This window comes from Arachis ipaensis, chromosome B5, assembly GCF_059453495.1.
Source record: "Arachis ipaensis isolate K30076 ecotype BB chromosome B5, ASM5945349v1, whole genome shotgun sequence".
Lineage (NCBI taxonomy): Eukaryota > Viridiplantae > Streptophyta > Magnoliopsida > Fabales > Fabaceae > Arachis > Arachis ipaensis.
In genome coordinates this window covers 145,057,231-145,068,428 of record NC_142440.1, presented here as the reverse complement: position 1 = coordinate 145,068,428, position 11,198 = coordinate 145,057,231, and the positions used below count along the sequence as shown (strand labels likewise).

Genomic DNA, 11,198 nt, shown 5'->3' with positions numbered 1-11,198 from the left:
AGCAACCATGAACCGAGTCTTCCAACCCTACTTGAGACGGTTTATTGCTGTTTTTTTATGATATACTGGTGTATAGTCAGACCCATGAAGAGCACATGAGGCATATGGCTCAAACTTTACAAGTTTTACAGGAGAACCATTTCTTTGCCAAATAGTCAAAATGTGCATTCTTACAACAACAAGTTGAGTACTTGGGACATGTAATTGCTAGGGAAGGAGTAAAGGTAGATCTTACAAAGATTGATGCAATCTTAGCTTGGCCTGTTTTCACCACAGTGAAACAATTAAGGGGCTTCCTCGAATTGACTGGATACTATAGAAAATTTGTTGCCAATTATGCTCAACTTGTCTTCCCTTTGACTGAGTTATTAAAGAATGTCTTCTAATGGACCATATCTGTTGATCAGGCTTTCACCATTCAAAGCAACTGATAGTTAACACCCCTGTTTTGGCACTCTCTAACTTCTTCCAAACTTTTGTGGTAGAAATTGATGCTTCTAGCACTGGTATTAGCGCGGTTCTATCTCAAGGTGGTCATTTTATCGCCTACTTCAACAAGAAATTAGGGGTGCGTTTAGAACAAGTATTTGCTTATGTGCGGGAACTTTATACCGTCACTCAAGTAGTCACAAAATGGCGGCACTATTTGCTAGATAAGAGGTTCCAGATCAAGACCGATCATCAATGGTTAAGGGAGCCCATGACTCAAGTCATCCTTACCCCTGAACAACAGCACTATCTCTCAAAGTTATTGGGGTATGGCTTTGAGATTGAATATTGTCCTAGCAAGTTCAACAAGGTAGCCGATGCCCTATCCCGCCAAGAGGAGGAAGTCATCTATCCACGATTCCAAGCATTCACAGCGGCACAATCTCAACTCATTTCTGAATTATTGAGAGCCAATAGTAAGATGGAGGAGATGTTACAACTTCAAGAACGCTTGAGGAATGACAACTTGCCTTCCGATTATGTGTTTAAGGATGGTTTAGTGCTGTATAAAGGGCAAATTTAGGCGCCAAATTTTGCTAATTTGCGTACTACTCTCTTAACCCAGCTTCATTCTGCCCTAACAGCGGATCATGGCGACTTTTTGAAAACTTACAAGGGGCTGAGTGAACTGTTCTTTTGGCCTGGAATGCGCTAAGATATTGTCCGCTTCATCGATCGTTGTATCAAATGTCAATGCACGAAGTATATTGCTGCCAAACCACAAGGTCTCCTTCAACCCCTTCTTATTCCTGCAAAACCATGAGATGACATCAGTTTGGATTTCATCACTAAGCTTCCAAACTCTAATGGCTTTACTACTATACTTGTTGTCGTGGATAGATTCAGTGAGATTGCCTGGGTTGCTCCATTGAAGACAGGTTTCTCAACCAAACTGGTTGCTTAGAAGTTCATTAATTCAGTGGTAAGATATCATGGATTTCCTGCCACTATTGTCTCCGATAAAGACCCTCTCTTCTTAAGTCACTTCTAGTGGGAATTGTTCATGAATTGTGGTACTTAGCTGTTCTATAGTACAATGTATCATCTGCAGACTGATGGTCAGACTGAGATTGATAAACCGAATGCTGGAACAATACTTGCGTGTGTTCACCCATGCCCACCCTACAAAATGGTCAGTTTATCTCAATTGGGCTGAGTTTTGTTATAACAACTTGTTTCACACCATAATTGAGATGTCTCCACATGAAGCACTATATGGGTTTCCAACCCAAACCATTCCAGGGTATGTGCATCACTCATCTTTAGTTAAGGATGTAGATGACTTGCTGCAAGTGCGAGAGTCTCTTGATATGGAACTGAAGTTTTACCTCCAACAGACACAGAATCAAATGAAACGCCCAGCTGATAGTCATCATCGAGAGAAATTGTTCAATGTTGGTGACCGAGTTCTGTTGAAGCTGCAGCCGTATAGGCAAAGCTTAATGGTAGCTCAGGGTAACTTAAATCTTGCTAAGCGGTTTTATGGGCCGTTTAAGGTGCTGCAGTGAGTAGGAGTTGTCGTGTACAAGCTGGAACTTCCAATCAGCAGTGCTATACACCCAATTTTTCATGTCTTGCTGTTGAAGGAATTTAAAAGGGACCTGGCTATGGTTGGGACTACCGTTGACCTTCCCCTCTCTCTACCTTTTGAACCACTTACAGCTGCGATCATTAATAGTAAGCATATATAGGCTACTCGACGATGTTTTTCAAACTGTCCAAGTGTTAGTTGAGTGGCAAGGTACACCAAGAGTTAAAGCAACTTGGGTCAGTTGGTTTGAGTTGGTGAAGATTTATCCTGCTGAGGACCTTAAGGACAAGGTCATTATCCTGGGGGGAGTAATTGATGCGAAAAGTAATAGTAATGTCAATACTGAGGCCCAAGAGAAACAAGAGGATGGGCCTAATGAAGCCATTATGCAAAATAACTCAAGTAACAAAAGGGTAAGGAAACCACCCATATGGATGAAAGACTATGAGAAGTAAATAGGAGTGCGTCACAGAGAATTATTAGCTTGTGTTGAGGTCAGAGTTAGTTACAACAGATTGGAATATGGGTTGTGATATAAAAAGGGAATTAGAGTATAAGAAAATAATAGGTAGGATAAATGTCCTATCCGGCCCCTGACCTTTTTCTCGAGGCACAAAGCGCACTTCAACCAGGCACTCATTCATCTAAAAAATTGTACAAATCGACCCCTGTTCCTAGTTGATAAATAGTGGCTCATCTGACGTGTCTGGTGAGATTTGATGTGTCATGTCACAGTGGCAGGTATCAATACCAATTTGTTAAATGAACTAAAAACTCCCTCGCCAAAAAATAAAAAATAAAAAATTCTCCTCTTCTTCCCCCTTTTCTTCCTCCTCTTCTTCTCCTTTCTCTTCGGCCACCATCATCTCCATCACTATCATCATCAAACTTCACCTTCATGATCATTACTGCAGCACCACCATCGCCGAACCAACCTCTCTTTTCTCCTTCCTCATCCTTTCCTCTTCCTCCTCTTTTTTTTTTTCTTCTTCCATTATGCCATCTTTATAACCACCATCAATCAATCATATATACACCTTTACAACCTGTGCAAACAACTCATTGAGCTCACTATAGAGAATCCAGTCCCTAACATAGCAAATCACAATAGATCAAACTCTACAAATTTTTATGGTGCATTCTGGAATTCACATAACATAGGAATCACAATATTAGTAACACAAAACACAAGCAAGAAAACAAGCATTGCATATTTGCTTAGTAAAAAGTAATAATACCTATATGACAGCACTCCTCTGTCTAACGCTAGCTTTCTTAGCATCAATAATAGACTCTACAAGTTTCACCACATTCTCAAGCTTTCCCTGCGCATTCACCGCACAATAATCAAAATTCTTCATGTACTTCACCTTCTTTTTCGCTGTCGCTATCCTCACAAGTAGCAAGTCCACCGTCTCCGTGTTTTGATCTATCAACCTCTCCACCATTGCTGCCTCACTCTCTGCCACCAGAAAAATAAACACTGCCGATTTTTCCAACACCTTTCTCAGCGTCTGCACACCCTGTATATCAACCCTAAGAATAATATCATAAGCTTCATCATGAACTCTATGATCTGCAACTTCGGCACGCCCTTATAGTCACCATACACCAGAGGAGAAATCGAGCAAGACAACCAGCAGCGGTGAAAACATAAGGGGATGCAGTCGGCGAACAAAGCAGTTGTGGGTAGAGGGGGAGTTGAAAAACAGAGAAGGGGAAAGAAAGGAAGAAGAGGAAGGTAGCCGTAGCAAGAGTCAAGGGTAGTTAGGTTTTAAGTTTTGGTGAGGGGGTTTTTAGTCCTTTTAACAAATTGATATTGATACCTGGCACCTCACTGAACACGTCATATGGGCCACTATTTATCAACCAGGAACAGGAGTCAATTTGTACAACTTTATAGATAGATAGGGGACTGGTTGAGGTTTCGGGATGATTAAAATGCGCTTTGTCTTTTGGAAAAAAGGTCAGGGACCAAATAAGGTATTTACCCGGATAGCTATTATGTTGCTATTTGATAATGCATACCTCCTTTGAGCTTAGGGTGGTATTGGTATACTGTTTTATTGATTCTTGCCTTATAAATCAATCGAGTACTTCATTTGTCAATAGAGTACATACACTTATATTACTTTGCCATATTGCTACTGTGATTGTTGTGAATTGCTATTAATGTTTGTAGTGTCTATTATGCCCTCTTCCAACTCTTCTCGTCGCAGAGCTGCGCCTCTTCCTCTATCCCCTATCATCTATCCCGCCGCCTCCCGGTGTAACTTCTCTTGCCGTGACGCTACGCCATCACTCTCGAAGTCCTCTTACTGTGAACACGGCGGTCTTCTTCTTATAAGTTTTGGGTTATTCTTTTTACTTGTTTTGGATATTTCTTTTTTCTAGGTTTTAGATGTGCCTTTTTTATATGTTTTGGATGTTTTTATATGTGTCTTCTTTTTAGATTTTGGATATTTTTTAAATAGTTTTAGATGTTTTTTTCTTAGTTTTCGTATATTCTTTTTCCAATAATTTTGGAGGTCTTATTTTATTAGATTTTGAATTTTTTAAAATAATTTTGGATATCTCTTTTTTGTTAGGTTTTAAATTTTTTTATTACGTATCGAATGTTTTTTTCGATTAGATTTTTTATATTCTTTTTGTAATGATTTTGATTTTTTTTCATTTGGTTTTAGATATATTTCTTTTAAATTTTAGATGTTTCTTTTTATTTAGTTTTAGATTTAAAATTTACATTCTCTCTAAAAAAAATAAAAAAAAAGAGATGTGTGGATTTAGATTTTTCTATTGAACTTATTTTATTGTTCATATACTAATTAGCTGCAATCCTGATTAATTACCTACCAAAGTTGCAAAAAATTGTAGATCTTTTCGATAAACGGCTATTTCAGATTTTTGTTAATTTTTGGATTTTTTTTAATTAAAACTTGCTTTTTTTAATGCAATTTTGGTATATTATTTGTGATAATAGAATATAGTGAGTAAGAAAGATGAGATTATTGTAGGTTGAAAAATCATTTGTGATACGGGATCCTAGTCAAATGTGAAAATTACATGTGACCTTTTTCTTCCGTTATATATTAGTCTTTATTCTCTTCATTGTGAGTCCTTCATCCAGAATGCTGTGTTTGAAATTGAGCTCTTTTTTTAGACAACTAAGAACCACATGTGAGACAGTTGACAAGGAACAATAAGATTAGAATAAAATAAATCACCAAAAAAAAAAAATCAAAATGAAATAAATGGTTCGGCTGCCCTTTGTATATACCACCCAAAAAAATAGGGTAAAACACTATAATAAATCAAGAAAAACGAAATTTTACACAAATAAGCCAAATAGAAAACTGATTTATGAATCCACCAATACACATTACTATATAGTTCGAATCAGTATGTTTCGAATTAGAATTACTCACACACGCAGACACACTATAATTCGAATAAACCTGATTCGAATTACACCCACAGTAATTCGAATCAGGGTGATTCGAATTACACTACACACGCTGCACATAGTAATTCGAATGGGCCAGATTCGAATTACTCATTATTTAATTTTGCCCATTTTTTTATTAAAAAATTAATAATTGATTAAAAAATTAATAATTTAAAATTAAAAAAATATATATTTTATTTCATGCATTAAAAAAAACTAACAAAATATTTAATTACAAGACTTTTTTAAAATATTAGTGAGCTATCAATTCGAATATCATACAATACTCTTTTGCTCATTTTTAATAGCTCATGAAATTTTTTTAATAAATTTATTTAAATTATACCATAAAAAAATTTTATTCTATACAAAATAATTTTAAAAAATGGCTTAAAAGATGTTAGGAGTACTATAAAAATTTGTAAAGTCCTAATGACTTAGGACATGAAAGAAATACTCTACATAGTCAATAATAATTTAGAAATTAAAAAAATATAGTTATAACCAGTATTTACCTAAATTACTAGAATATTACAAACTTTTATAGTACTCCTAATATTTTTTAAGCCATTTTTTTAAATTGTTTTGCATAGAAAATGGCTTAAAATGGCTTAAAATGTCCTTTATTCTATGCAAAACAATTTTTAAAAAAATAGTTTAAAAAATATTCGGAGTACTATAAAAGTTTGTAATATTCTAGTAATTTAGGTAAATATTGGTTATGACTATATTTTTTTAATTTCTAAATTATTATTGACTATGTAGAGTATTTCTTTAATGTCCTAAGTCATTAGGACATTACAAATTTTTATAGTACTCCTAACATCTTTTAGGCCATTTTTTAAATTATTTTGTATAGAATAAAATATTTTTTTGTGGTATAATTTAAATAAATTTATTAAAAAAATTTATAAAAAAATATTCATGAGCTATTAAAAATGGACAAAAGAGTATTGTATGAAATTCGAATTGATAACTCATTAATATTTTAAAGAAGTCTCGTAATTAAATATTTTGTTAGCTTTTTTTTAATGCATGAAATAAAATATATATATTTTTTAATTTTTAAATTATTAATTTTTTAATAAAAGAATGGGCAGAATTAAATCATGAGTAATTCGAATCTGGCCAATTCGAATTACTATGTGCAGCGTGTGTGAGTAATTCTAGTTCGAAACATACTGATTCGAACTATATAGTAATGTGTATTGGTGGATTCATGAATCAGCTTTCCATTTAGCTGATTTGTATAAAATTTCATTCTCCTTGACTTATTATAGTGTTTTGTCTCAAAAAATAATAGTTAACCAAGTTGAAATAGTTTAATAGTTAGTCTATTAATCTGCTTAAATAAGTGTTAAAAATTTAAATTTTATCTTATATATATATATATATAGTAATCTATTAGCTAACCAAAAATTTTTAAATAAAATTTAGAGTAAAGGACAAATAGGTCCCTAACTTTTTTTTTTTCGCGGACATTTTCATCCCCAAGGATTGTAAAATACATTCATGTCCCTGACCCTTCCAAAACACGAACAAATGTACCCCTCCGTTGAAGTGACTCCGTTGGACTCAACGGAAAATGCTGACATGGCTCCCGTGGCGCTGACGTGGTCGTTACGGGAACACACGTGGCATACAACTTTTTAAAACAGGACATATTAGTCCTCTCACACCAAAATGTGTAGCTTTTTAAAACAGGACATATTAGTCCTCCCACCCCAAAACGGCATCGTTTCACCCAAATCCCCAATCTTTCACATTTATGAGCCCTAATCCTTCCACAAAAACGGTGAAGTAGGTCACCATCCTCAGCCACCTCCAACCCCAACCACCTCCTGCCCCCTAAGTCCCTCTTCCACCACCACCTACGCTGCCCCTCCTCTCCTTGCCCCATCCCCTCCCTCTCCACTCCCTCGCTTACCCTAACACACTCTACTCCCCTCCCTCTCCATTCCCTCGCTTACCCCAAGGACGAAGAGAACGGTGGTGTAGAATCTCTGCTATGGATTGAAGAATCTCACATTTCTCCATTCCCTCTTGGCCGCAAATGGCTCTCTCTGCAGATCACTTATTCGAACCTGTTTTCACCACTGCTTGCTCCCACTGTGAAGCGGTAAAACCCTCTCTTTTTCTCTTTTTCGCTTTATTTGTCATTCAAAGCCGAGTTCTTTATTTATTTATTTAGTTATTTTCCTTCTCTGTGGCAGTGGAAGAAGAAGTGTTCGAACCTTCAAGAATTACAAAACGCTCTTCGCCAAGCTATGAAGCTTCTAGAAACCAAAATCAATGAAGTTCAGGCTCAAAATGTGAAGCTCAACCGAAGTTATTTATTTGTTTATTTTCAATTTTTTATTTTTGTGCCTTTTTCTTTGGGATGTGAGTAGTGAATCTGAATAAAAATTTTATGCATATGTAGTGGAATTTATGTGAGTGGATTCACTAAACAAATTGGATTAAATTGTAATTAGTGAACATTGCAATGTTGTTTTTTTTACAGAATGTGAAGAAGAACGAGCACGAGCCAAAGCAGACGCTGAGGAGAAGCTTAAAGAATGTAATGCTAGAATATCTTTAGAGAATGAAGTATGTAGCTTTGGTTACGAATTCAGCTTATTACAACGATTTTAAGTGTGATAATCAATTCTTGCTGGACTTTATTTTGTTCCAAAGAAGTTTGAATTTTAGTTGTATATATTATTTTTAAAGTGGTACTCTGTGAATGGAATATGTTCATAGGCAGCTTTATAAAGTAAGTAATAATTGAATTGTGCAAAGTTTTGCTATAATATATACCATTTTTTGAGAAACATTGGTATTCTATGCTAGGTACATTATTCTTGAAAAAATTATGCATTATATATTTAATGATTGTGCAGCTTGCAAGTAGATATACAAGATTCTTCCCCATATGTATTCATTAATATTTACGTTAATAATGGGTACCTTCCTATGTAAAATTTTATCTATAGCTTAATGAGTAATTTACAACTTTTACAGGCGAAAACAAACCAATTTTAAATTGGCCTACCAGAGTCAAGGTTGGAGCTGGGGCTGCTCGAGGAATAGCTTACCTACATGAAGACTGTAAGTTTCTTCATTGTTTTTCCTTTTTTTTTCCATATTTCATCACTATCCACAGTAAATGGGATTTTTTTTGTACTAGGGGTGTCTTTTAGATGCGATTCGGCAGAAACCTGATTTTCAAGCTTGTATAGCTGATAAGGAAAAGGAAATCAGTAGGTTGAATGAGCTCCTGGAGGCAGAGAAGAAAAAGGCGGATAAGGAGAAGAAAAACTTGGAGAAGGAGAGAAAGAAAGCAGCTGAAGTTTTGAAGGCAATAGAAGCGAAGAAGAGTAGAACTGCAGAAAAAGAGATGCAAATTGCCAAAGTTGAAGCAGAGAAGGCTGGGGAGTATAGGACTCGGCTTGTTCGATTGGAGAAAGAAGCTAATGAGGCAAAAACAAAGCTGGCTCATAAATGTGAAAGATTGGGGATTTGGGTGAAACGGCGTCGTTTTGGGGTGAGAGCACTAATATGTCCTGTTTTGAAAAGCTACACGTTTTGGTGTGAGAGGACTAATATGTCCTGTTTTAAAAAGTTACATGCCACGTGTGTTCCCGTAACGGCCAGGTCAGCGCCACGGGAGCCACATCAGCGTTTTCCGTTGAGTCCAACGGAGTCACTTTAACGGAGGGGTAAATTTGTCCGCATTTTAGAAGGGTCAAGAACATAAATGTATTTTTCAATCCTTGGGGACGAAAATGTCCGAGAAAAAAAAGTTAGGGACCAATTTGTCCTTAACTCTAAAATTTAATAATACAACAAATTAATCCTTATACTACCAAATTCAAAGATGGCATGAAAAACCGAAAAAAAAAATGTACGGTTATGCTAATGCTCTCATATTCCAAGCAGTGAATTTGGCCGACCCACATAACAACAATAATTAACAACACGCTTTTGAATATAATTATTTGGGCAATTTACGCAAATAAAACAATTAAGAAGAAAACTTACGTAAATATAACTTTACAAATTATCAGACGTAATTGCAACATTTCAATTTGTATGTAATCCGCTACATCCTATCGCGAATTCCATTAACACGTAAACTACGGCAGGATGCAGCGGTTTACGTTTGGAAACACCAAGAGCCTTGTAGCGGTTTATGAACATGAACGCAGAAGTAACAAATTTTAACTTCACTTCTGAACATGCGTTCAGAGGTGGAATCACTTCTCTTTTCTCTAACGCCTTTGCAAAACACACACATAGGCATTTTTCAAGCAACCACAATGTGAAGAAACTCTCGCGGTTTATATAGTAAGCCAACTTCTTCATAATCTGCGACAAAATGTAGTGGTTTACGTGTTAATAAAATTTACAGCAGGGTGTAACGAATTACATACAAATTGAAATGTTGCAATTGCATCTGATAATTTGTAAAATTGTATTTGCATAAACTTTCTTCCCAATTATTTTATTTACGTAAATCATATTTATCATCATTTAATTTGTTTCATTTTAGTCAACCATGTTGCTGCCTACCTGTTTTTACTGTGAGCATTTTGGTTTCGAAAATAGAATAAGATTGAATACTAATAATAAAATATAAAAATTATAGTGGTCAGAATTAAATCGAAAATTAAAATGGTTAAACTATTAATTTACTAGTTTATTAATTTAACTGATAAGTTATTAGTTAAACCGATAAAATCGATTTTACATAAATAAAAAATATAAAATAATCAAAAATCTAAAATTAAAATTTAAAATATATATATTTTTATTAATATTTTAAAATAATCAAATTTCAATAAATTATAATATGATTATTATTAAATAAGTATATAAAGTTTTAATATTTTTCATAATAAATATTTTTTATTTTAATAACTCACTAATTATTTTGTAATTATTATATTGTTATATACTATATATATTTATTAAAAAATAATATTAATAAATATTATATAATCATAAAAAATAATTATATTATAATTAATAAAAATATTTGATTTTCTATTTAATTTATATTAATAATTATGAATAATAAAAAATATAATTAATTTAAATATAAGTGAGTATAAAATTAAAATAATATCTAAAAAAATTATAGTACATTTTTACTATATAATTAATAATTAGTATGTAAAATAATAAAAAACATCATATTTTATTGACAAGAAGAGCATGTAGGTACAAAGAAGATTCAAGTTCAAATCATATTTTTATTAATTTTAGAATTTTTTTTAGCGGTTCGATTAAACCGATTTTTATCGATTTTGAGCAATTTTTACCGATTTTGACTGGTTCTTACTGACTTTGATCGGTTTTTATCCTTAAACGATTCGAAAATTAGACCGGATCGGTTGAGAGTTCTGTTTATTGGTTTTTTGGTCGAACTGATCGGTCCAGTCCGATTTTTACAACTATAATAAAAATTAAATATTTTATTTAGTGATAAATTAAAATAAATAATAAAAATTTAATTTATTTTTAATTTTTTCAAACAAAAATTTAGAAAAAATTATAAGAATTAAAATATAATGATAAAAATTTAGTAGAAATAATAAAAATATTATATTTTTAGATATAATATTTCGATCTATATTTTATTTATTAAATATAATTTTGTATCTCAATATTCTATACATGTAAACAAATTCATTCTAGATATACGTTAAATTTATGGATTTTTAATTTATATGTTTAACCTAACTTAAA

At 33.4% G+C, this 11,198-nt stretch overlaps 1 pseudogene; it reads right to left on the bottom strand.

Moving 5' to 3' along the window:
* Positions 1-3,258: 3,258 nt before the first annotated feature.
* On the bottom strand, positions 3,259-7,502 carry LOC107641208 (guanylate kinase 3, chloroplastic pseudogene; annotated as a pseudogene).
* Between the last annotated feature and the right edge of the window lie 3,696 nt (positions 7,503-11,198).